This window comes from Lynx rufus, unplaced genomic scaffold (assembly GCF_022079265.1).
Source record: "Lynx rufus isolate CCGP_SWC_20201006 ecotype Redwood Valley unplaced genomic scaffold, mLynRuf1.p SCAF_17, whole genome shotgun sequence".
Lineage (NCBI taxonomy): Eukaryota > Metazoa > Chordata > Mammalia > Carnivora > Felidae > Lynx > Lynx rufus.
The window spans coordinates 1,287,868-1,315,186 of NW_025814831.1; the positions used below are offsets into that span (position 1 = coordinate 1,287,868).

At 43.4% G+C, this 27,319-nt stretch overlaps 1 long non-coding RNA gene across 1 annotated transcript; it reads right to left on the reverse strand.

Annotated features, from left to right (window-relative positions):
• Positions 1 to 14,265: 14,265 nt before the first annotated feature.
• LOC124512451 (uncharacterized) lies at positions 14,266 to 24,171 on the reverse strand. The gene is made up of 3 exons (XR_006962110.1): positions 24,131 to 24,171; positions 19,235 to 19,427; positions 14,266 to 14,441 (listed from the first exon to the last, which is right to left on the reverse strand). It is a non-coding gene; the product is annotated as an uncharacterized LOC124512451 (long non-coding RNA).
• Between the last annotated feature and the right edge of the window lie 3,148 nt (positions 24,172 to 27,319).

Sequence of the window (27,319 nt, forward strand, 5' to 3'; positions counted from 1 at the left end):
ATGAGCTACAGCTTTATCCAATTCCTCTAAAGAAGAGATAATTCATCTCCATGTATTAGTCAGGATTCTCCCGAGGCACAGAAACCGAAGCACATCAGTTTACATGACTAAATACATTGATAAGACCCACGTTCTACTCTAACATGCTGGAGACCCTGGAAAACCAGTGGTGTAATCCTCATCTGATTCTTAACTAGTGTCTAGTCTCAGAACGTGGAGAGCTGATGATGTAACTCTCAGAATAAGGGCCAGAGGAGTCCAATGTTCCAATTCAAACACACACTTGGGAAGTAAAACTGAGGGAATTCCTCCTCCCTCTGCATCAGTTTCTATTCAGAACCTTAATGGAATGGGTGATGCCCAGACAGACAGACACTTTGGATAGAAATGCCAGTCTCTTCTGGAACACATCACAGACATCCACAGAAACAGTGGGGCTTCTGGGCACCATGATGCAGTCAAGGTGACACATAAAGGTAATCATGACAAGTCAAACTCCTGTAAATGTGCAGTTCAAAGACTGAAGATTTAGAAGTCCATGCCATCACTGGCATGGAGCCTGGTGGGCATAGCTGTGCTTCGGTGGAGAAGGAGGGCAGAGTAGCATAGGGGGCATTGTGGTCTGAGAAGCCCCTGGGCGACTTGGGGAGAGACAGTTCCCTTCTCAGGGTGCATTTCATAAAGGGAGTATTGCCTCTTGTGGGGCAGGAGAGCTGACAGGCACCATTGCACTGCCATTGTCATTAGCATAGGAGCCTCTGCTGAGAGCAGCTAACTGAATGCTGCCTTCATGTTCTTCCTCACCATGAACTCCAAGCCCCTAGTGTTCATGCAACTGCCCTCCTGGGATAACTAGCTCCAGGCACAGCACAGCAAGACCCTCTCCTAGAGGATCAGTGGGGTCCCGGTCATATTGAGTTCATATAATTTGGAATTTTCAAACCCAGCTAGAGCTCCTGAGATAAAACATAAGAGCCCTGTGCCACCAGGTGGGCCAATGGTTTGGACACAGACAGGGTGAAGGCAGCGTTCTGATGGAAGTCTGGGACCCACAGGTACAGATTGTTCTCTCTGTGGGAGGGCTTCCTGAACAGGGGAGGCTGGGAACTCCAACTCAAGGGACTAGACAGGGAGCTGATGCCAATATTTCCTCCCACCAATCAGCATGGACAGAATTCAGTGAGCAGCACAGCACCTCCCAGTAGAAGCTGAGCCACTGTCACCAAGCTATACCCCCCCCTTGCCTTCCTCAGGTGCTTCCTTACTAGAGAAAGAGGGCCTGGAAACCAGATCAGCACCGCGCCCCTCCCTCAAAAGACGACATATACCCCCAAAGGCACCAAGTCTACTGACCATATAGTGAGGCATAGCTTCACCTCTAGGGGAAATAGGAATGAGCCTCTTTTAACAGGCAGAACAAACTCACCTGGTTAAAACACAACATTGTGGACAATGTCTAAACACTCATCACTGGAGACAAGGAGAAACTCTGCAGAGGACTTAGCTGAGGGACAGAGCAGCCAATACACGACAGCACAGTGCACACAGAATATGCAACAAATGCTTCCTAAAGCGTCAAGCCCTCAACAGCAATTGAACACTTCTCAATAAAGACACTACTCCAGAAGCAGAAAACAAAACAGGATTTTCTAAGACACTTAAGAAAGCAGAGACATAGACATACACCATGATGGAGGAATTCATCCCAAAAGAAAAAACGATAAAAGGTCATTGCCGGGGATATTGTTAAAGCACATATAACTAATATGCCTCAAACAGAATTTCTAAAAACTCTCAAAAGGAAATAGAATTTTTCAAAACTATCATAAGGATACTTGCTGCGCTTGAGGAAAGCATAGTAAACATGAAGGAAACCCTTACTGCAGATAGAAATGACCTAAAACCCAGTCATGTTGAAATTTTAAATGTTGTAACCAAGATGTTTCAACTCTCCACAGACTAAACCCTACAAACTCGGACCCTCTGAATGGAGAGTTGTTGAGGCCATAATCTCACATGTGTTCTGACAGGAGCCGTTCCCTCCACTGTCCCTGGCTCTGGCTCTCTCCTGCAGGTGAGGAGGAGTAGGTTCGGCATCCTCCACTGAAACCATATGTCTCCTGCACCTGACTCTCCCACAACATGAGACCCAGAACTTCCTCACCCTCATCTGTAAATGAAGTCAGTTGTACCGGAACAGATGTGCACCTTGGTTTAGTGGATTGCTCCAGCTCCCCCCTGCCCTGGGCAAAACTCTGCAGCTACAGGTGGGGACAAAATAAGGGCTCAGTTTAGGGGTGAGTGGCAGCTGCACTTCTTTGAGGCTTGCCTGTCCTGGTGGCATGAGACCCCTGCCGTACAAGTCAGGTCTGGGGCGACCAGGCTCCCAGCATCCCTAGTGGACTGTGCCCAGGGCAGAGTTTCCATCCTGGGAGTGGGGCTGCAAACAATGAGTGAGTCCCACATCTCAGTGGCACCTGCTGGGGCTTGGCCTCAACAGCAAACAGCTTAGGGTCACTGACATCCTGTCCCTCTGGGAAAGAGTCCTCTGAACAGGAGCTGGTCACCGGGAATCCTGTGTATTGTCTACAACAGTCTGGAGGGGAGGTTGCAGCCAGGCTCAGTGGCACATGCCTATAGTCCCAGCTCCTTGCACTGGAGTTTCCATTTGCTGAGCTGGGATGGGGAAGGAAAGGCACATACCGTAGCTCAAAATTCTAGCTTTTCCGTCTGTCAGTATATTTTCTGGAATAAATATTTCTTCATGGGCTGTATGCCAACAAGGCCATTTGCAGACACTGTAAATACATCATTTGAGATTTTATTCATATTCCACATTGTAAACATTCAATGTAGTATTACTTTCAGGTGTAAAATATAGTGATTCAACATTTCCATACAACACCCAGTGCTCATTATGACTGCGGCCCTGCAACCCCATCACCTACTTCCCCAAACCTCCTCCCACCTTCCCTCTGGTAACCATAAGTTTGTTTTGTATAGGTAAGAATCTGTTTTGTTGGGTTTATATGTTCCATGGGTTAAGCCTAAGACTCTTGATTTGGGCTCATGTCTTGACCTCATGGATCCTGAGATCAAGCCCCATTTTGGTTTCTGCACTGACAGCAAAGAGACTGCTTGGGATTCTCCTTCCCGCTTCCTCTGCCCCTCCCCCCATTCTACCTCAACATAAATTTAAAAACATTGAAAAAAGTTTATTTCTTGGTGTAGCTCTTCTCTCTTCTCTGTCCCATTTCCCATTTGAAGTTTCTTAAATTCTACATATGAATGAAATCATATATTTGTCTTTTGCTCACTTGTTTCAGTTAGCATAATACTCTCTAACTCCATCCATATCATTACAAATAGCAAATGTCATTCCTTTCAGGGCTGAGAAACATTCCAGTGTATGAGTATGAGTGTGTGTGTGTGTGTGTGTGTGTGTGTGTGCAGATATACCACATATACTTTATCCATTTATGAGTCAATGCTTACTTGGACTGTTTCCAGAGCTGGGCTGTTTTTGATAGGGCTGCTATACACATAGAGTTGCAATCCCCTTTAAATTAGTATTTTTGTATCCTTTGGGTAAATACCTAGTAGTTCAATCGATCAATCATAAGGTAGTTATATTTTTAGCATTTTGAGGAATGCCCATGCTGTTTTCCAGACAAGTTGCACCAGTTTCCATTCCCAAAAGCAGTGCAAAAGTGTTCCTCTTTCTCTGTATCCTCACAAACACCTGTTGTTCCTTGTGTAGTTGAGTTTAGTCATTGTGACAGGAGTGAGTTGATATTTCGTTGTAGTTTTGATTTATATTTCCCTGATGATGAGTGATGTTGAGCATCTTTTCATGTGTTTATTGGTCATCTGTATGTTGCATTTTGGAAAGTCTATTCATGCCTTCTGCTCATTTTTTAATAGGATTATTCAGTTTTAGAGTTGAATTTTATACTATATATAGAAAACCTGAAAAACTCCACCAAAAAAAAACCCCACTAGAACTGATACAATAAACTAGTAAAGCTGCAGCATACAAAATCAACATACAGAAATTTATGCATTTCGAAACAACAATAATGAAGCAGGAAAAAGAGAAATCAAGGAATTTATCCCATTTACAATCACACCAAAAGCCATAAGATACCTAGAAATAACCCTCACTAGAGAGTTACAAGAGCTTTACTCTGAAAAACCTGGGACATTTATGGTACAAATTGAAAAAGGCACAAAGAAATGGAAAAATATTCCATGCACATGGATTAAAACAAAAAACATTGTTAAAATGTTGATACTACCCAAAGCAATCTAGACATTCAATGCAAATAATTCAATGCAAATATCCCTGTCAAATAATACAAGCATTCCTCACAGAGCTAAAACAAATAATTCTAAAATTATCATGGAACCACAAAAGACCTTGTACACCCAAAGCGATCCTAAAAAAGAAACAAAATGGAGGCATCACAATTCTGGATTTCAAGCTATATTACAATGCTGTAGTCATCAAGACAGTATGCTCCTGGCACAAAAAGAGACACATAGATTAATGGAACAGAGTAGAAAACCCATAAATGGTCAACTAATCTTCAACAAAACAGGAAACAGTATCAAATGGAAAAATGACAGTCCCTTCAACAAGTGGTGTTGGGAAAACTGGACAGCAACAGAAAACTCTAATGGAACCAGACCACTTTCTTACAATATACACAAAACAAATTCAAAATGGATGAAAGACCTAAATGTGAGACAGGAAACCATCAAAATCCTAGAGGAAAACACAGGCACCAAACTCTTTGACCGCGGTCAGAACAACTTCTTACTGGACATGCCCCAGATGCAAGGGAAACAAAAGCAAAAATGAACTATTGGGACCTCAAGATAAACAGCTTCTGTACAGCAAAGACACAATCAACAAAACTAAAAGGCAACTGACAAAATAGGAGAAGATATTTGCAAATGGCATATCAGATAAAGGCTTAGTATCCAAAATCTATAAAGAACTTCTCAAACTCCACACTGAAAAAAACAAATAATCTGGTGAAGAAATGGTCAGAAGACATGAATAGACATTTTTCAAAGAAGACTTCCAGATGGCGAAAAGACACGTGTAATGAGGCTCATTGTCACTCCTCGTCAGGGACATACATCAAAACCACAATGAGATAACACCGCACACCTGTCAGGATGGCTAAAATTAACATGGTGGGAATGCAAACTGGTGCAGCCATTCTGGAAAATAGTGTGGAGACTCCTGAAAAAAAATTAAAAATAGAACTATCCTGTGATTGAGCAATTGTTTTACTAGGTATTTATACAAAGGATACGAAAATGCTTATTCAAAGGGGCACATGGACCCCAAAGTTTACAGCAGCCCTATCAACAATAAGCAAATTGTGGGAAAGCCCAAATATCCATCAGGAGATGAACGCATAAAGAAGAGGTGGTAAATATATACAATGGAATATTACTCAGCCATCAAAAAGAATGAAATCTTGTCATTTACAACAATATGGGTGGAACAACAACGTATTAACCTAAGTGAAATAAGTCATAAGAAAAATTCAAATATCATATGATATCATTCATATGTGGAATATAAGAAACACAACATAGGGGAAGGCAAAATAAAATAAGATAAAAACAGAGAATAGGAAACCGGAAGAGACTCTTAAATACAGAGAACAAACCAAGGGGAGGGGGGTAAGGTGGGCTAAAAGGGAGGTGGGCATTAAAAAGGGCACTTGTTGAAATGAGAACTGTGTGTTATATGTACGTGATGAATCACAAAATTCTACACCTGAAATCAATACTGCACTGTAGGTTAACACACTTGTATTTAAATTTAAATATTACAAGAAAATTAAATACATACATATAGGAACTCTTGGGAGTACCTCAAAATAGCAAGCTACTGCACAGTGAAGGAAACAATGAACAAAACTAAAAGGCAACCTATGGATTGGAAGAATATATTTATAAATGGCATATATTCAGGGTTAGGATCCAAAGTATGTACATTTTTTAAAATCATTTTCACTTATCAGTACAGAGTGTGTGTCCATGCATACGTTGTGTGAGAAGCAAAACTCGTGTATTGTGGTAAGATCTCACTGAAACTGAGATCCACCTTCTTCACTAAATTTTAACCGTACAGTACAATATTGTTAACTACACATGTAATGTTGTGGAGAAGACCTCTAGATATTAGTCATCTTGTATAACAGAAAATCACACCCCTTGATATCTAACCCTCATTGCGCCTCGCTGCCAGCCCCTAGCAACTGCCACTCCACTCTGTTTTATTGTTATCAAAACCCGAATTCAGCTGCCTGTTGCTGGAAAGGTCAACGTTCAAAGTTTTAGTTTGGGTAGGAAAGGAATTTGAGCTTTATGCACAAGGCCAGCCACTGGTGAGAATGCAGACTCCTATCCAAAAGCCAACTCTGAGGTTTCTCCCTGACGCAGGGGGTGTTAAAGTAGAGCATATTTAATCAAACAAGGGAGTTCCATGGTTGATACCATCTTTTGATCATGTGCAGACTCCACGGTGCAAGCTGCCAAAGTTACCTCAACTCCCTGGCATCTCCAGCTGAGGAGGGAACCACACATGCGTGGGAGGAGACTTCCAGAGCCAGGAAAGAACCCCAATAAGGGATTAGAGCGGAAAACCCCGGGGGCTCACACATGGTCAGCAGTACTTTCTGTTCTCCCCAGCTGGCATAAAAAAAATACTAAAATACAACCTTGTACTTCACCAATCATGACAGAATACTGGGAAATGTTTCCTCAGTAAACTCAGAGGAAGCTTCAAACCAAAAACCAAAGGATCAAATGGCTTGAAAACTAATGTCTAACCAGAATGAGACATGAAAAACGACAAAGCTAATTTTTTAGTCACCTATAAAGGTAAAATTGACAATGTCCACCTCCACATCCCAAGGAAGTAGGAAGCATTGGTCTCCATAAGGAGGAAAAGCAGTCGTCCATAGAAAGTGACCCAGCAGTACCACAGGACATGGAATTGGTAGAGAAGTTCAGGGTGTTAAAATTTCATATCCCATATTCACTAGCTAGAGGAAAGATGGAATGTGTTGAAAAGAGCCATGTCTCTGGGTCCAAGTCGTTACTATGTCCATGTGAGCATGCTTGAACTGGCTCACCTGCTTCTCCCACATCCACCCCAGCTGAACTGTTGTGCAGGGTCACACAATGCCACACCCTGGGACTGTTGCCTAACCCCACAAGTGGATCCCAGGTGCAGGGTGCTGGCCACCTGGCACAGCCTTCTGTTCTGTCAGATGGCCTAGACCTCACTTTGCTGAGGATCCTCCATTTATCCATTCTCACTGGCAGATGTCTCTGAGCAGGGGCATGAGGCTGGCAGAGGGCCAGGTCACCTTGAGGGCGTCCCTCTCGCAGTTTGCACTCTGGGCAGTGCTGGCTCCTGTCCAGGGTTCTCAAGGTCGTCCCTCATGACGCTACATTTCCTTGAGGTGGTAATTACAAAGAAGGAGCTGCACAATGGCAAGGGCATTCAGATGACTGGTTGGCTGTCCTGTAGCCTGTGTTTTGGGACAAGAGACCCGTTATCCACATGTGGCCAAAGAAACCCTTTAGGTCCAGACATCTGCTGATGATCACTCAGGATGTTCAGGGAGCCATGCAGATGGATGACCCCTTCATCCCTCCAGACTGTTACTACCTCGGCTACCTGGAGGAGATTCCTTTTTCCATGGTCACCATGGACACGTGCTATCAGGGCCTTGAAGGTATCATGAAGTTGGATGACCTTGCGTATGAAATCAGACACATCAGCGATTCCCAACATTTGAACACATGGTTTCTCAGAGAGTGGCAGACACCAATGCAATGGGACCTACTTATAACCTGGGATATAAGGAGCATAGGGAACACCCTGTTCCTCAAGCAAATGCCAGTGCAGTCCTCAGGATCTCTAGTAAGTTGTAGTCATCCCATCACGGAATTTCGCTCTCAGTTCCAAAACAATATATAGTGTGTTCAACCACGGGTCAAAATGTGCCCAATTCCTAATAAGACTAGTTAGCTTAATTGACTCATTGTTTCATGGGATTCATGTAAGTTACTATATTGGTTTCATGATAATTTACAATGAGAGAGATCCAGCTAACATGGGCAACTATGTGTTGCATCAGAGTCCTTTTTTTTTTTGATACTATGAGTCCAAGGGTTTTCGAATTCTTAAACCACATTCATCCTTAGTTGCAATTCGAAATGGATCCCATGAAGTTAATTTCAGTCCAGTTGTATGTAGTATATGCCATCCACAAAGCCCCATCATGATGGGTTATTTAGGCAGATATTATTTACTCTTGTCTGTCATAGCAACACATCAGATTGCAAAATAGATTGGTTTGTGGGTTGACACTGATGAATATGCTTGCCAGAAAAGGTCCAACTGCATTAGGACCCAATTCTCTTGTATACCTGAAGGTTTCAGGAAGTGTTCCTTCATTCATACGCACTACATAATCAGTGGCAGATTAGGCAAGTGCCTCTTCAACATCTAAATGGTGCATTGAAATAACAGCCTGACCCACAATCATTTTGGAAACTACTTAGCTGACCCAGGCAAGCATTGTGACTGCAGCTCCTTAGAGCAGTGCTATAGCAATCTATGCTGTGTGAGTGATTGTATTTTAACCCCTGGGGACAAATGTAATAAAGGCAGATGCTATACAAACTGCACCGATTTCGATGCTGGGACACTTGGCAGGCCAATCCAAAATATATGTGATCTTCCAGAGGCCTGCCGAGGGGTGTCCTTGTCGGGCCTGATGACTTCCATATGCAGGATGGAACCCCATGCACTGAAGAGGGCTGCTGCTATCATGGGAACTGCACTGACCACACTATGCACTGTCAAGAAATCTTTGCAAAAATTCTGGAAAGATGAAGATGTCTGCTAGACCATAAATCAAAAAAATCAACAGACATGGACACTGCAGAAGACCCCGGGTAATTCAACGCTGAACCTGTTCCCATACAGACATGCCATGTGGAAGGCTGCAGTGTAGGAATGTCACACATCTCCCTCAGCTGCAAGAGCATGTTGGATTCCATCCGTCTGAGATCTCAGGGTTCTGGTGTTTGTGGCTTGATTCATGTCATAGCACAACCGATATTGGTCATGTGAAAACTGGTATGTCATGTGCTCCTGGAAACATCTGTCAGGATACCTACTGCAGTCGCAGTGTGGCTCAGCTGAACTATGACTGTATCCCGGAGAAATGCAGTCACAGAGGGTCGTGCGACAATAACAGGAACTGCCATTGCCACATAAGCTGGGATCCTCCATGGTGCACTGAACGAGGCACTGGTGGGAGCACGGACAGTGGACCTCTCCAAGAAGAATGGGGCCAGTCAGGCAAACTCATGAATCCCTGTTATATCTCAGAGCAGTTTTTGGTCCCATTTAAGCCATAATAGCTGCATTCCTTATGGTGTCGCCACAAATGTCAAATTATCAACCCCGAGAAAGTTAAGGGACTGATTGTTGCTGACGACAATCCATAATTAGCCTCCTGACTGCTGAACAACTATACACAATCCAACTGGCACATGTGTGAAAATACAGTAATGAGGCTGCAGAGCTGACATCCATGTTTCGGGGGTCTGCAGGAGACACAGGGGTCCACAGGCACATCAGGCTCTGACACACATCTCTCATGGCTCACTGACCAGAACGCTGACATAAAACTTAAAAACTGCATGCTTGTGGCTTCTACATATATATCTAAGCTTCCAAGAGCCGCAACTGAGCCCCAGATTATGTGCAGAGGACCTGAGTCAGCATCTGGGTCTTGAACTGAGGTATATGCTTCCAGAATTAAGAGACGTTCACACAAGCTCTTTCAGGGACAAATTCATGAGTTGTCTCCAAAACTGTGCGGTTGCACACTGAACATTTTCTCATTCTCCAGGTAATCTGTCTTCTCCCAGTCCCAATGTGGGTTCAGGATAATGGAGGGCTACCACCCACCCACACTGCCCATTCCACACTGGGGTGTCTGTGGGCTGTGAGGGAAAGGGACTGGCATTAGGTTCCACCTAGCACAAGTTGTGCCTCTCTGGAGACAAAATTTCCAAATGTGGGAGACTGAAACCATGAGACTGAATGGAGCACCCAATGAAATGAATTAGAAAGGCAGGCACAAGAGCCTATAGATGACTCTGGCATCCAGTTGGAGCCCGATGAATGTGAATCCCTGCTCTCTTTCTCTTGCCTACTTTTCAGTGAGTTTAACCTTAGATAAGGATCTGCCTCGGATTCCCACTTGGGTTTTCTGAGAGCCTTCTTGAATAACCACACAGAGGTGAGCCTGTGAAAAGTTAGGGACTTCAGCCCCATCCATTCTCAAGTAATCAGGTACTTGCTACCCTGTTTTCTATGCCCTGATCACTGGGACTGTGGGAAGGAGGCCTGCCCTTCCCAAGGTCCTTGTGTACCCTTGCTTCTGGGCCCTGTGAGTCATAAATCCTGTGCCTCCATTTCCTTTGTTGGGGGTGCACTGAAACCCCACCTTCAGTCAGGAGGGCTCCATGCATTTCATGTATCCAAAGCCAGGATTCAGATGCCTAGGGAGCTGCCTGTCCACCCCCTGAGCAATGGCTCTTGCCTATTCCTTCAGCAGGATACAGTCTACATGTTCTTAATTCTGTACAACAGCTGGGGTCCCCAACACATTTGTCCCCAGGGATGGGATTGGGGGCCTAGGTGGTGCCCTCCAACAATGTGTTAGCACTGAGAATGGCTCACTCGTTCCTCACCCCCACATCTCAGCTGCTCTGGGAAGGAGCTGGAGCTTGCCGGTGGTCTGTAGCATTGCTTTGGTTTGATTCCAGGTATTGCCAGACCCCCACCCTAAGTTACCAGTGCCATAAAAGGTCAGACTCCCTGCAGAGACCAACAATCAGGCACCGTCCTGGGGTTCCAGAGGTGTGTATTTCCTACTCATCTCCAAGTGAGATATTGCTGGACACTGAAGACCATATCCCTAGATTAGTGTCGAAGAAGACGCCAGCTGCTGGGTCCACTGTGTTGCAGCCAGTACCCTTGTGTTGTGTTTGCTTAGCCATGCCTACCTAGTGACAGAGGCAACTCGACCAGGAGCATCATGTCTCCCTGGACGGAGGACAGGACCAAGGCAACCTCCCCCTACTGGCTGCATTCCTCACTGCTGCTGACAATGGCTCCCTATTTGACAGGTGTTGTTGGGGACACCTCAGTGTGGGAGGCCTCAGCACACGTGTCTGGGAAGAGCTATCTTCTATCCCAGGTCCTCCCTGTCAAGACCACTACACCAACATATCCACGGACCAGTGTGAAAGAGAGAAATGGTGACAGGCACTACACCATCATGAAAATGCAAGGTTTCCTGGAATCATTTCTCCAAAAGGAGAGAGAAAAGGACATTGATTGCCTCTAGTGGGTCCTCACAATTGGCTCCAAGCTGTTGCTTTAAGCACTTGACATACTACAGCTGTCTGGATTGGTCCAAGTCCCCCAGATTCATAAATCACTGAAAAGCTCAAGGTATCAACGGCCTGTTTACTTAGAGACAACCTACGGAGCTTCCAGTCTTTTCACTGTATCAAAAGGCTATCACAATCACACCGAGGCACTGATCAGGAGACACAGACCAAATAAAAAGGGAAGGCTTTGATGAAGAGTCTCCCCAGGGCCCCAGAGCCCACAGAGGTAGGAAGGAAGAAGCTCTGATTCTCCAGACTTGGATTCTTATGGCACGACAGCACAGGCCCACTGGGAGAGGTCAAGCCCACGTGATGCAATCCAACTGTAAGAAACAATGGGGACAATTCAATGGGTGTGGGTTTTAATTTTTTTTTTTTTTGCCTTATGTCATGTGCCCATGGGCCCTTGTCCATTTCCACCTGGAGGAGAGGCACTTGACAATAGAATCTAAGGAGTTCTTCTTGAAGGACCACTCTGATCTTAAGCCTTATACCAATACAATTCATGGAAATACCAGCTTTAGTGTAGCAGGCATTTGCATGCATCCCATAGTCATGTGTGAAAAGGAGAATTTTCAAGAAGCCCAAGACTTCTTTGCTGCAAATGCTGATGGGATCACCACCTCCATAGATAGGAGCCCACAGGAGGGTCCCAGCAGTGCCCCATTCAAGGGGTGGAACTTCAACCCAGATCTCTTGCTCTAGAGATGATTCCCACACTTCTCTTTATGCACAGCTCTGAGAAGAGGGGTCCCTAGTGACTTAATCTCAGGACAGACCAAACACAAGTCAGAAAGTTTGATCAGACCCTTTGGGATCTTCAAGATAATGCTGTTCCTACCCTTTGGGTGGGTGCCATCACTTCTCTGGACATGACAGCCCTGGTAGTGGGGAGCTGGGATCCCAGTGGGTGGGGAGATGCCAAGGCCCCTGTCTAGGGACCTAGAGGTTTGTGGAGTATGTCCTTCCTCCTGGGACAACTGCCTGTACACTTCTGTCATTACCCTGTAGGACACAGACACAGACAACACTTTATTTCTCTCATTGACCCTGAAGCCAAGGTACAGTGCTTCCCAGGAACCCCTCCAAATATAAGTGTGGTGCCCTTTAGTTTACCAGGTATAAAGGGAGGGATAGTAGAAGGGTCTCAACATCCCTTTGATGTCACTATTGGAAGAATCTTTACTGACTCTCTTTTAGCAACGGTGGCCCCTTTGACCCTGCATTGTCTTCTTAATGGTGTGGATGCCCTCACATGCCATCAAGGCCAGTGGGAAGAAACCCAGTGCCTGGTTTTCCTGAGGGGAGCTACATATCAGGAGTCTGTAGGACTGCAAATTGCACCCCCCCCACATCCAATTAAGACAGTATATGGACATCAATATTGTGTGCAATAGAGGACTGAGTAATTGCACCCCATAATTCAAGATTTACTGAAGGAGGGGGGACATTAAACACATCATTTCTCCTTTCAGTCTGCGCACTTGACAAGCATTAAAGCCCCCTCCTAACAGGTGGCACTTCACAGTTGACTACTGAAATGTAAATTCCCAGCTGTCCGTAAGATGACTCACATTCCCAAGACTGTCTAGGCAGTTGAGGGTATCTAAAGGGCCACAGGGGAGACTCTGTCATGACTGAGCTAGCCAGTATGTCCCATTCAGCATCAATGACCAAGGAGTCCCAGCCACAGTCTGCTCTCAACCTGTACATCTCTACCCTTCTGCCTTGGGAATTCCTAACAGTCCAAACAGTGCAAGATGTTAGCCTGACCAGCTCATGTAGAGCCTGTCATGAATTCCCACTGGTCTGGGCAATTGAGGGTCACTGTCATTGGTCAATTATCATGTATTCCTGAAAGTTTGTGAGACATGGGAGGCCTGCAGCCCTTCAGCAGCTATAAGGTGGGTTTTGTCACCTGACTGAGCTACTCCAGATTTTCGGTCTACTTTCATATGACTTGTGCATTTAGGCAGCCTTACCAGGAAGTGACTGAGATATGCCACTTGATGCACAGGTTGTCTGAGTGCCAATGAAACATTTTGGGAACTGGAAAGTGTTTGTGCCATGGGGGTTATGCTGGAGCACCTAGTGACCATCTGGCACCAGATTGCCTTGCTATGTCACCGAGAGAGAGAACCCAGCACCATGACTGTCTTCATACAAAGGAAAATATTCTCTCCCAATACTTCACCTGAGCAAAGGACCATCCTGAAGCTTCCATTAAAGTTGTGGTCCCAATCAATGCAGTGGAAGGAAAGGCAGAGTGACATTGTCGTGCTGGTTGTGGATACCACACCCTTCCATTTGTCTATCCACATGGTGCGTTCACCTGCTTGCATTGGCAGGAAATAACACTACTTTGGGGGCTTACTTGCTATCCTGATGTCAAAACAATTGACAATCAGACTGATTATTTACTGTAGACGGGACTTGGAAAACTGGTGTAAGGATCTGTGTCTGACCTGCTGAGATAACCACACAGGTGAATGGGGCAGATGCAGTCTGAAGACAGACAGTCATAGGGGTTCAGAGGGAGAGCAGGAAATGTAGTCAGTCTTTTAATAGTGGGGGAAAGGGTAGGCTCCATTTTAAAAAGTTTTTTTTTTTTTCTGACAGGAAAGAGCCGGAAAATGAAACTAGGTGGAAATGCAGTTTTTTTGATCCGTGACCTACTATGTGATGCCATGTGCTTCCAGAGCCTGGGAATTGGGTCTGGGAATCCTTAATTATGGTCATCATGGGGATGGTCATCCACGGTCTTGACAATGGCGATCTGGAACTATTTTGTGCAGTTTGCGTGAATCCAGAGAAATCTTTCCGTAATCCTGATGGCAGTGTAGTCAGTTAGGAGTTTGTCATAAGGTCCTTCTCAGCGAGGTGGCACTGGGTGCTCTCTGAAGACCTGATGAGTGTCCCATATTCTGTAGAAAGGGTGGCAAGGCTAGTCAGTGGCAGAGACCATGTTCTTATTGTCTATGCATGATATGACCCAAGTGTACCAGTTACTTCTTGGACATGGCTATGCATGGCATCAACTTGGTCATATAAGTTATCATAAAGTTCACTCAATCAGTAAAGAAAGGGTTAAGGATTCCTTTCTAAAATACTACTGCAAAGGGGGTCAGTCCCTGCCTGCTATTTGGAGCATTCCAAATCTCATTAAGGGCCGAGGACAATGATTCTGGATGTTCCAGGCCTGTTTCCAGGCGGATTTTTCCTGAAGGAATTTTGTGTCTAGTTTTTCATGTTCCATATCTGTTCCCCTAATCCACATATCCTCATCGTCCACTTCTGTGATGATTAAGGATGATGTGGGGTATGAAAATGTAATTATCATCCCCAAGTCTTTGTAAGTACATAGTATGTCTATGTGCTGAAGTGAGTTCCTTGGTCTGGCTAAATCCATAATGGAATGGCAAATCCAGGAACCATTTCAGGCATTACATTCTTTACCACAGTCGTGGCATTGGCATGTCCAGTCAGACAGCATCAGTCCATCCACCAAACATGCGGCCATTAACCAAACAGGAAGCCAATTTGTCAAATCCATCTAGAGAGCCCCAGTGGGCAGGGAGGGGCTAGAGGGACCTCCTGGGGCCTGCTGATATTATGCAAAACTTGGAGAGATTTACAAGTAGTGCCCTAGGAAATAATTTAGTCAGAGGTTAAGTGGATACCTGGGAAGAACCCACTGTCTCTCAGTTTCGTAATTATCCCATCTGATGGGGTTGGTGCAAGACCAAAGGAGAGAAGAAAGGGGCCTCAGCAGGCCCACTCAACCCCAATGTACACCCCATCTGATCATTATCTGCCCACCTGTCTTTTCCCATTGTGAGGAACTTACATGATAAACAATAGTCCAAGTCAGGGAAAAAGGCAGGCTTCTAAAGTGAAGGAAAGGACAGGGGCCTCTGATCTTGGCTGTGTATTTGAAAGCCTTGTGAGCTCTGTCAGTCGCTGGAGAGACAGTGGCAGTCTCCTCACGGTTTGGGCTGGAGAGTGACTGTTTGCAATTTTAGCAGAAAGATCAGTTGCGTATAATAGGGCAGCAATTATAGGCAGGCTGGAAAAAAGTCCTCTGTCCTCTGGTACTCATGGCGGTTAGGGACAAAAGATGGGGGGGTGTAATAGATGACAAAAGGCTTTATGGTTCCTACATTGTACAAATCAGTAGCTTTGCCTTCTGAATCAAATTCTGTTCTTTCTTTACCCACAAGATCGGGGTGTTACACGGTGAGGAGGTAAAGCAAGAACATCCTGCAGTAACAGAGTCTATCACAGGGTCAGGTCCTCCCTCTGCAGCAAGACAGGGCATCTGGCTACTGATGAGTGGGGGCAGCTCCTTTCTCAGGCCCCCTGAGCACAGGCTCTGCACTGGGGGCAATCCATCCTCTTGTGCATGTGAGGCCCAGACACTAGTGGGCACATCTTTAAGACTCATCCTCTGAGGAGCACTTTGAATGGAGGTGGGTCTCCATTAGGGAAAGGGGGAAGCTTGAGGTGTGGTATGATGGCAGGGAAATGAGAACACCTTATCGTCCCTCCTACATTTTGGATATTAAACCCTTTTCAATATTTTTTATTGTAATGTCTACCCTCCCACCGACTGCCTTCTAGCTCTGCAAATATTTGCTTGCCCCTTTTCTAGTATGGTGTAGTCCCCCTTGCCTGCTTTGTTCTCTGTGACTTTGCTTTTATATCAAATCAATCATTCTCAAGTGAATGTCATCACGTTTATCTTTCATATTTTCTTTGAAGGCATTTAGGTTCAAGTGTTCTTCTTAATCCTTCATTTTGAGACTTTTTTGTGTCGACGTATATGTATGAAGCAAGATTATGGCCAAATGTTATTATTTTGCATGTATATATCAATGCTATTTTTTTAATTTTTACTTTGTTTTTGAGGGAGATAGACAGATCATGAGTAGGGAGGCACAGAGATAGAGGCAGAAACAGAATCCAGGCCCTGAGCTGTCAGCAGGAGCCTGATGTGAGGCTTGAAGCCACAACCGTGAGATCATGACCTGAGTGGAAGTGGGATGCTTAACTTAACGAGCCACACAGGTGCCCCTAGTCAACACCATGTTTAAGAGACACTATCCTCCCCCCACTGTGCATTGTTGGAAATCTCGTGGAGGATTTGCTGACTGCATCTGCAAACTTCTACTTCTGGGCTCCGTAATGAGCTCCACTGGTCTAAATGTCTCATTTGATGCCAGCAGCACACTGTTGTGGTTAATGTACCTCTGCAATATCTTTACAAAGAGAGAAGTGTGATGTCTCCAGGTTCTCTCACGTCGTGATTGTTTTGTTGCTTCCATGTGTTGTGTGCTTTCATATGAATTGCATATTTTTCAGGTTCCTTAAAAAACTCATTGGCATTTTTATTGACATAAAAAGATAAACATAAAAATAACAAAAAAGATAAAGCAGACAGAAAATAGAGACTATCACAAATACAGAAAACAAATCAATTATATAAAAATTTGTATTTGGAAAAGTAAGTAAAATTTGAAACAAATAGTTAGCCTGGGGAAATAGGGAAGACTCAAACAAATGCAACAAAATTGAAAAGGAGACATAACTGAACTAAAGACATGAAAAGGATCATTAAAGAAAAACTTAGGTATTTATAGGCCATCAATTAGATCACCAAGAACAAATTATACATTTTATGCCATAATGTAGTCCACCAAGACTGTTTCATGGAAAAATACAAAATGAACAAAAGAAAAATTAATAAGATTTCTCTATCTAAAACTTCACCCTCCAAAAAATCTGCATAGGAGTCCATGGCTTTATTAAAACTTCTACTAAGTATTTAAAGAGGAATTAATGCTAATATTTCTCAAACTATTAGAAAACACTGATAAAAAAAAAACAGCACTCCCAAATGAAATTTGTGAGGACAGCATTGTTTTCACACCAAAACCAAAGAAAGACACCACAAGAAGGGAAACTACAGGTCACTATCTCAAAGGAACATACATGCAAAATTCCTTCACAAAATCTGAGCATACTGAATTCAACAGAACATTGAGAGGATCATACAACATAATCCAGTGTGATTCATCCAGGGATGTAAGGATCCTTCAACATACACAGATGCATAAATGTGATGTCCTCCATTAACAGAGGGAATGATTGAATCAAAGCCATCATTAATTGATTCAAAAAAACATTAGACAAAATTCAACACATGTTCATCATTTAAAAAGAACCCAAATAAAAAGGAACTGAAGGAAATTACCTCCACATGATCATGGCCACTATGAAAAGCCCACACCTGACAGCATATTGAACAGTAAAATGCTGAAGGCTTTCCTGTCAAATCAGGAGCCAGGCAATGATGGTCACCCCTAACATAAGTATTCCCCATGATGACGTGAAGAATACATATGGCACCTCAAACTATGTCATCTTGTCACACTGCTTATTTGGATGAAAGTCACTTGAGAAATAGTCCAAGTACACTCAGACTCTCCATCGTCCCTTGACAGCAGGATATAAATCTCCCTCCAGCGTACCAAGAGGGAAGAACTATCGTTGGCACCAGAATAAACAATACAGGGACAAGAAGGCTGTGCAAACGAACCTACTTATTTGGTGACTGACATAATACCCCAAACGTAACTCTTGCCAAATGCAATGTTTTGTTGTCTGAAAGACACAAGTGCCACCTGCTTTGTCCTTTCTCTGGGTGTCATATCATTAGGAAGGCCATGGACTTACAAAATGAAATTGATTCTCTCCTGTACATATGTCTTATGTCAATTGAATCCTTACACTGGCTAATCCCAGAAGAAAAGAAGGGAAAAGCTTTCTTCTCCTACAACTGGAAGACATAACCAGAAAAAAATAGGGAATAAAAAAATAAAACACATTTAAATCAGTAAGGAGGAAGGAAAATTACTTGTTTGCAGGTGACATTGATCTCAAACATAACAAAACCCTAGAGATACCACAAAAAGTATTAGAACCAGTTTTTTTTAAATGAGGAAAAGTGCAGGATGCACAATGAACAAAGAAAATAATTAAAATTAACCACCTGTGATTCTACACACCAGCATGAAAATACATGCAAAAAAAATAACAAAATTATACAAGTGAAAATGGCACAGAATAAAGTATTTTGGGTTGAACTTCAAAAAGTATGCAAAATACTTGTAGAGTGAAAATGATCTATGTTGATGAAAGACCTGTAAAAATGCACACAGGACTGCAAATATACCTGTACTCACTGAATACAATTATTCAAATTGTCACAGCACCATCTACACAAACTAAACTACAAGTTCGTCCCAAACCTGTTGTTCACTTTTAAAGAATCAAATCTAAGACTGGAACTTGATATATATGTCAGAGCACATGCAAATGGAGTCCTCTCTGTGCTGATAAAACCAGCCCATCCCAGACTCTGCAGCTGGGAGAGCAGCCCAGTCCCGGGAGTCCCAGGTGTTCCCATTCTCTGATCAGGACAGAACAGACACCTCACCATGGAGTTTGTGTTTGGCTAGGTGTTTCTGGTTAATCTTTGAAAGGTAATTCATGGTGAACGAGAGACACTGAGTATGTGAGTGGATATCAGTGAGACCAGTAGATGTGTGACAGTTTCCTGACCAAGATGTCTTGTGTCTGCAGGTGTCCAGTGGGACATGCAGCTGGTGGAGTCTGGGGGAGACCTGGTGAAGCCTGGGCGGTCCCTGAGACTCACCTGTGTAGCCTCTGGATTCACCTTCAGTAGCTATGGAATGAGCTGGGTTCGCCAGGCTCCAGGAAAGGGGCTGCAGTAGCTCGCATATATTTATGATGATGGAAGTAGCACATACTACACAGACTCCATGAAGGGCCGATTCCCCATCTCCAGAGATAACTCCAAGAACACGCTGTATCTGCAGATGAACAACCTGTGGGCCAAGGACAAGGCCACATATTACTGTGCAAGAGACAGGGTGAGGGGACCTCGCTGGGAGCCCAGACACAAACCTCCCTGCAGGAGGGGATCAGCACCACCGGGGGGCGCACACTATGCACAATTCTGCTTTGTGTTGCCAGGAACAGGTGAAGATGGAGGTTACAGGCAGGTTTCCTGTCAGGGTCTGGGCTTCCTCTCCACACAGCAGTTTCTCCAGGGAGCCTCTCTGGACACAGGATTCTGTGTTTACCTATTAGCTGTGTGAATTAGATCATTGTTTTCCTACGAAAACTACCCTAACATGCACAAAGACACAGATGTTTGCATTGATTTCTCCTGTCCCTCAACATGAGTGAATTACAGATTTCCTGAGGCACAATAGCTAAACATTTACATGAGTCCCAGATGCACTCCCTGTGCAGCCAGGACCACAAGCTCCCACAGCTCCCCATTATCTTCACCCAGCCCTTGTCCCAATCAAACAACGTGACACTTCCTTCATGGCACTTTGCTACTCAGGACTTTAAATGACCTACAGCTTTATTCAATTCCTCTAAACAAGAGATAAATCATCTCCATGTATTAGTCAGGATTCCCTCAAGCAACAGAACCCAAAGCACATTGGTCCATGACAAAATATGTTGAGAAGTCCCATGATACTGTCACAAGTTGGGGAGCCAGGAAAACCAGTGGTATAATTCTCGCCTGATTCTGAACTAGTGTCTAGTCTCAGAACCTGCAGAGCCTATGATGTAACTCTAAGAACAAGGGCAGGAGGAGACCAATGTTCCAGTTCAAAGAAGCACACGGGAAGTAAAAATGAGGGAATATTTCCTCCCTCTGCATTGGATTCTACTCAGAACTATGATGTAATGGGTGATGCCCAGGCAGAAAGAAACCATGGATGGAAATGCCAATCTCTTCTGGAAACTCATCACAGACATACACAGAAACAGTCGTGAATCTGGACACCCATGACGCAGTCAAGATGACACATAAAGGTAATCATGACAAGTCAACCTGCTGTAAATGTCGAGTTCAAAAACTGAAGACTTAGAAGTCCATGCCATCACTGAGGTGGAGCCTGGTGAGCCTAGCAGTGCTCCTGTGGAGAAGGAGCCCCGAGGCGCATGGGGACTGCTGCAGTTTGAGGATACCCTGGGTCATATCAGGTGAGACAGTTACCTTCTTGGAGTGCATTTGGGAGACAGGGCATTGCCCCTCATGGGGCATGAGAGCTGACAGGCACCATTGCACTGCCCTGGTCATTAGCATAGGAGCCTCTGCTGACAGCAGCTAACTGAACGCTCCCTTCTTGTTCTTCCTCACCATGAACTCCAAGCTCCTAGTGTTCATGCAACTGCCCTTCTGGGATAACCAGCTCCAACCACATCACAGCAAGACACTGTCCCAGAAGATCAGTGGGGTCCCTGTTGCATTGAGTTCATACAATTTGGTGTACTCACACCCAGCTAGAGCTCCTGAGATAAAACATAAGAGCCCTCAGCTGCCAGGTGTGCAAATGGATTGGACAAAGGCAGGGTGAAGGCCGGGTTCTGAAGGAAGCCTGGGACCCATGAGTACAGATTATTCTCTCTTTGTGAGGGCTTCCTGAACAGGGGTGGCTGGAAACTCCAACTGCAAGGACTAGAGAAGGAGTTGATGCCAATATTTCCTCCCACCAATTATCATGGACAGAATTCAGTGAGCAGCACAACACCCCCCAGTAGATACTGAGCCTCTGACACCAAGCCATACCCACCTTTCCTTCCTCAGGTGCTTCCTTACTAAGGAAAGAGTGCCTAGAACCCAGACCACCATTGCACCCCTCACTCCAAAGACCACCATATACCCCCACAGGCACCAAGTCTACTGACCATATAGTGAGGCATAGCTTCACCTCTAGGGGAAATAGGAATTAGCCTCTTTTAATAAGGAGACCAAACTCACCTAGTTAAAACTCACAACACTATGGACAAAGTTGAAAAACTCTCCCTTGGAGGCAAGGAGAACTCTGCAGAGGACTGACCTGAGGGACAGAGCAGCCAATACATGACAGCACAGTGCACACAGCACATGCAAGAAATGCTTCCAGAATATCAGGTTGTCAACGGTATGTAAACATTTCTCAAAAAAGACACTACTCTACGGGGCGCCTGGGTGGCGCAGTCGGTTAAGCGTCCGACTTCAGCCAGGTCATGATCTCGCGGTCCATGAGTTTGAGCCCCGCGTCAGGCTCTGGGCTGATGGCTCAGAGCCTGGAGCCCGTTTCGATTCTGTGTCTCCCTCTCTCTCTGCCCCTCCCCCGTTCATGCTCTGTCTCTCTCTGTCCCAAAAATAAACGTTGAAAAAAAAATTTAAAAAAAAAAGACACTACTCTAGAAGTAGAAAACATAACAGGATTTTCCTAAAACACTTAAGAAAGCGGAGACATGGACATACAGAGTGATGGAGGAATTCATTCCAAAAGAAAAAACCATAAATGACATTGCCAGGGATATAATTAAATCACATATAAATAATAAGCCTCAAACAGAATTGAATACCTATCATAAGGAAACTGAACCTTTAAAAACTATCATAAGGATACTAGCTATGCTTGAGAAAGCCTAGAAGACATGAGAATACCCTGACTACGGATGGAAAAGACCTAAAACCCGGTCAAGCTGAAATTTTTAAAATGCTGTAACCGAGATGTGAACCTGATTGGATATAATGAACTCAAGGCAGAAAGAAGCAGATGAATGAGTAAGTGACATGGAAGATAAAATTTTGTGAGAAATGAAGCAGGAAAGAAGAGGAAAATTAAAATAGTGCATCACAAACGTATACTTAGGGAATCAGCAACTCCATAAAGTGTAATAAAATTCTTTTCAAAGGAGTCCCAGAAGAAGAAGAGAGGGAGAAAAAGGGGAGAAGTTTTGTCTGAGTGCATTAGAGTGGAAAATTTCCACTAAATGGTGAAGGAAACAGACGTCCATATCTATGAGTCATAGAGAACTCCCATTAAAATTTAAAAAAAAAAAAAGCAGGCTGACTCTGAGACATAACATAGTAAAACTCGCAAAATACACAGATTACAAAAACCTAAAAACATGAAGACAAAAGAGTTTGCTAACGAATACGGGAAGATAAAAGATTATGGCAGAAGTGTCCACAGAAACCTGCAGGAAAGAAGGGAGTGGCATGATATCCTCAAATGTTCAAATGAAAATCAGGCAGTCAATGGGGGAGGAGACAAGATGGCAGAACAACATAGAAGATTTTTGCGTGTCTTGTGTCCATGAAATACAGCCAGACCAACACTAAACCATCCTACACACCTAGAAAACTGATTGAGGATTAACACAACAATCTGCACAACCTGAACTACAGAATTCAATAAGTACGTGGCGTGGAGAGGGGACCTTGGGGAGCAAGAAGCTGCAGGAAGGGAGGTGCTTTTGCAGGCGGAGAGAGGACGGAGACTGGGGAGTGGGGGAGAATATGGGGAAAGCATCCCTCCCCAAAAGCAGCTGGAGAGAACATGGAAAATTGGAAACAGCCACAGGGACTAAACTAAAAAGGGAGAAAGGAGAAAGGAGAGTAGGTAAATTCCACTAAGAGTATAAACAAGGGGTGTGCAAAGGCTGCAACTCCACAGCTCGATACGTGGAGGTGCTCTGGTGGGAAGGGAGAATCCCAGGAACAGAGTGGGGTCCGGGATGTTCTCAGGCCACACTGGGAGAGGCAGTTGCACTGCTGGAAGGACATTTGGAGGAGACTGACAAAGCCATCTGGTCCCAGCAGACCCTGGAAAACGGCCACATTCGCTGGTGCTGGAACAAGGTCGTTTAGGGTGAAGCCTGATGCCAGACGTGTGTTGTGATTTTCCATAATCCATGAAACGCTGCTGCTACACTCTCTTGCCAACTTTTTCTGGGGCGGGCTGGCACCTAGCCAAAGTCTCAAGCACCGACAACAACAGGATCCAGCAAGCATTCCTAGGTGCAGCCAATATTCAGCCATTGCTCATTCGGCCATTGCTTGGTGAGACCCTCCCACAGAGGGGCAGAACAGGTCAAAGCCACGGTCCTTTGGACGTTAGGGACCAGGGAAAACAGCCGTGTCTGTGACAAAACTTGGGAGAGAGGTGCGGCCTGGGGCCTGGTCACGGAGAGTGAAGGAGCGGGGAGTGGACAAGGGCTGAAGACAGAGGATGGGTGCGCGATTGCTGATCCAGGAGAACAGACTGGGTCCCTGGGTGGCGCCATTTTCACCTCTCCCGCGCATGTGCATTCGCACCTACAAGCACCGCAACAATCCACCCCAGGAGCCTAAAAGCGCCATCTAGTGGACAGCAGAGCCATTACACTGAGCCCCGCCCAACTGGGCCAACAGGGTTCTTCAGGAACACAAGACTCACTGCCGCTTACTTTATGGACTATAAAGAGCTACATAGACTGACATCTAGGGGATAAGGAAGTAATTTCAGTCCTACTTCAATCTGTTAGCCGATTCATCTAGTCAATTTTCTTTCTTTTTATTCTTTTTCTCTTTTACACTTTTCTTTTTCTTGAATGTAGAAACAGAAAAAATTATTTTTATTATCAATTATTCTTAAAAATATTTTCTTTAATTTTTATTACTATATTTTTTACATTTCTGTATTTTTTTCAAATTCTATTTTACTTCCATCATTTTATTTTACTCTACCTCAGTGTATTCCCGTTTTCAAATTTCCAAACAATTTCCTTTTTATTTTTTCTTTTTCTTTTTTTCTCTTCTTCGTTTCTCTAGTTTTTCTGGATGCAAAATGAGAAAAACTTGATTTTACTTTCAATTTCTATTAAAAATTCTTTTCTTATTTTTTTACTATATTGATTGCTTTTATGTAAATTCTCTCAAATTCTATTTTACTTGCATCATTTTATTTTAGTCTATTATGGTGTATTCAATTTTTGAATTTTCAAATGATTTCCTTTTTTACTTTTTTTATCTTTTTCCTCTTTTTTGTTTCCCCCCTTTTTTCTAGAAAACAGAAAAAGAAAAAAATCACATTTATTTTTAATTTTTCTTAAAAATATTTTTCTTTCTTTTTTCTATTATATTATTTACTTTTCTTTATATTTTTTCAAACTATATTTTACTCCCACCATCTCATTTCAGTCTACTTCAGTGTATTCATTTTTTTCAAATTCTCACATTATTTTTTCTCCCCCTCCCATTTTTTTCTCTGTCAAACCAATTTCAACACCCAGAACAAAACACACCTAATATCTAGCATATTCCATTCAATTTGCTTGTGTGTGTTTAATTTTTAATTTTAATATTTTTGTAATTTTATCTTTTAATTTCAATTTTGCGACCTCATTAATTCCTTTTCTCCCTTCAAAATGACAAAACGAAAGAATTCACCCCAAAAGAAAGACCACGAAGAAACGGCACCCAGGGATTTAACCAACACAGATATAAGCAAGATTTCTGAACCAGAATTTAGAATCACAATAATGAGAATACTAGCTGCAGTCAAAAATAGATTAGAAACCCTTTCTGCAGAGATAAAAGAAGTAAAAAATAGCCAGAATGAAATTTAAAATGCTATAACTGAGCTGCAATCACAGATGGATGCAGTGGTGGCACGGATAGATGAGGCAGAACAGAGAATCAGCGTTATAGAGGACAACCTTATAGAGAATAATGAAGCAGAAAAAAAGACGGAGATTAAGGCAAAAGAGCAAGATTTAAGAATTACAGAAATCAGTGACTCATTAAAAAGGAACAACATGAGAATCATAGGGGTCCCAGAAGTGGAAGAGAGAAATAGGGGTGGAAGGGTTATGTGAGCAAATCATAGCGGAAAACTTTTCTGACCTGGGCAAAGACACAGACATCAAAATCCAGGAAGCACGGAGGACTCCCATTAGATTCAACCAAAACCGACCATCAACAAGGCACATCACAGTCAAATTGACAAAGTACTCAGGCAAGGAGAGAATCATAAAACCAACAGGGAAACAAAGTCCATAACTTACAAGGGAAGACAGATCAGGTTTAGCAGACCTAACCACAGAAACTTAGCAGGCCAGAAAGGAGTGGCAGGATGTATTCAGTGTGCTAAATCAGAAAAATATGCAGCCAAGAATTCTGTATCCAGCAAGGCTGTCATTCAAAATAGAAGGCAAGATGAAAAGATTCCCATACAAACAAAAATTAAACGAGTTTGTGACCACTAAACCAGCCCTGCAAGAAATTTTAAGAGAGACTCTCTGAGGGGAGAAAAGATGAAAATATATCTGTATAAATAAATAAATACCAAAATCAACAAAGATTAGAAAGACCAAAGAACACCACCATAAACTCCAACTCTACAAGCATCATAATAGCAATAAACTCCTATCTTTCAGTACTCACTCTAAACGTCAATGGACTCAATGCCCCAATCAAAAGACATAGGGTAACAGAATGGAGAAGAAAACAAGATCCATCTATATGCTTTTTACAAGAGACCCACTTTAGACCTAAAGACGCCTCCAGATTGAAAATAAGGGGATGGAGAACCATCTATCATGCTCATGTTCAACAAAAGAAAGCCGGAGTAGCCATAGTGATATCAGACAATCTAGACTTTAAAATAAAGACTGCATCAAGAGATGCAGAATGGCATTACATCATTCATAATCAAAGGGTCTATCCACCAAGAAGACATAACGATTGTAAACATTTATGCGCCAATTGTGAGAGCACCCAAATATAGAAATCAATTAATCGCAAACATAAATTAACTCACCTATAAGAATACGATAATAGTAGGAGACTTCAAAACCCCACTCACAATAATGAACAGATCACCTGATCAAAAAAATCAACAAGAAAACAATGGCTTTCAATGACACACTGGACCAGAAGGACTTAACAAATATATTCAGAACATTTCATCCTAAAGCAACAGAATATGCATTCTCTCCAGTGCACATGGAGCTTTCTCCAGAATAGACCATATACTGGGACACAAATCAGCCCTAAGTAAGTACAAAAAGATCGAGATCATACCATGCATATTTTCAGACCACAATGCCATGAACTCAAAATCAACCACAAGAAAAAATATGGAAAGGTAACAAATAATTAGAGACTGAAGAACCTACAAAAGAAGGAATGGGCTAACCAATCAGTTAAAGAAGAAATTAAAAGTATATGGGGCGCCTGGGTGGCGCAGTCGGTTAAGCGTCCGACTTCAGCCAGGTCATGATCTCACGGTCCGTGAGTTTGAGCCCCGCATCAGGCTCTGGGCTGATGGCTCAGAGCCTGGAGCCTGTTTCTGATTCTGTGTCTCCCTCTCTCTCTGCCCCTCCCCCGTTCATGCTCTATCTCTCGCTGTCCCAAAAATAAATAAACGTTGAAAAAAAAATTAAAAAAAAAAGTATATGGAAGTCAATGAAAATGATAACACCACAACGCAAACCTCTAGGATGCAGCAAAGGCGGTCATAAGAGGAAAGTATATAGCAATCCAGGCCTTCCTAAAGAAGGAAGAAAGATCTCAGATACACAACCTAACCTTATGACTAAAGAGCTGGAAAAGGAACAGCAAATAAAACCCAAAACCAGCAGAAGGCAGGAAATAATAAAGATTAGAGCAGAAATTAGTGCGATTGAAACCAAAACACAGTAGAACAGATCAATGAAACTAAAAGCTGGTGCTTTGAAAGAATTAACAAAATTGATAAACGACTATCCAGTTTGATCAAAAAGAAAAAGGAAATGTCCCAAATGAATAAAATCAAGAATGACAGAGGAGAGATCACAACCAACACAACAGAAATAAAAACAGTAATAAGAGAAAGTTATGAGCAATTATATGCCAATAAAATGGGCAATCTGGAAGAAATGGACAAATTCCTAG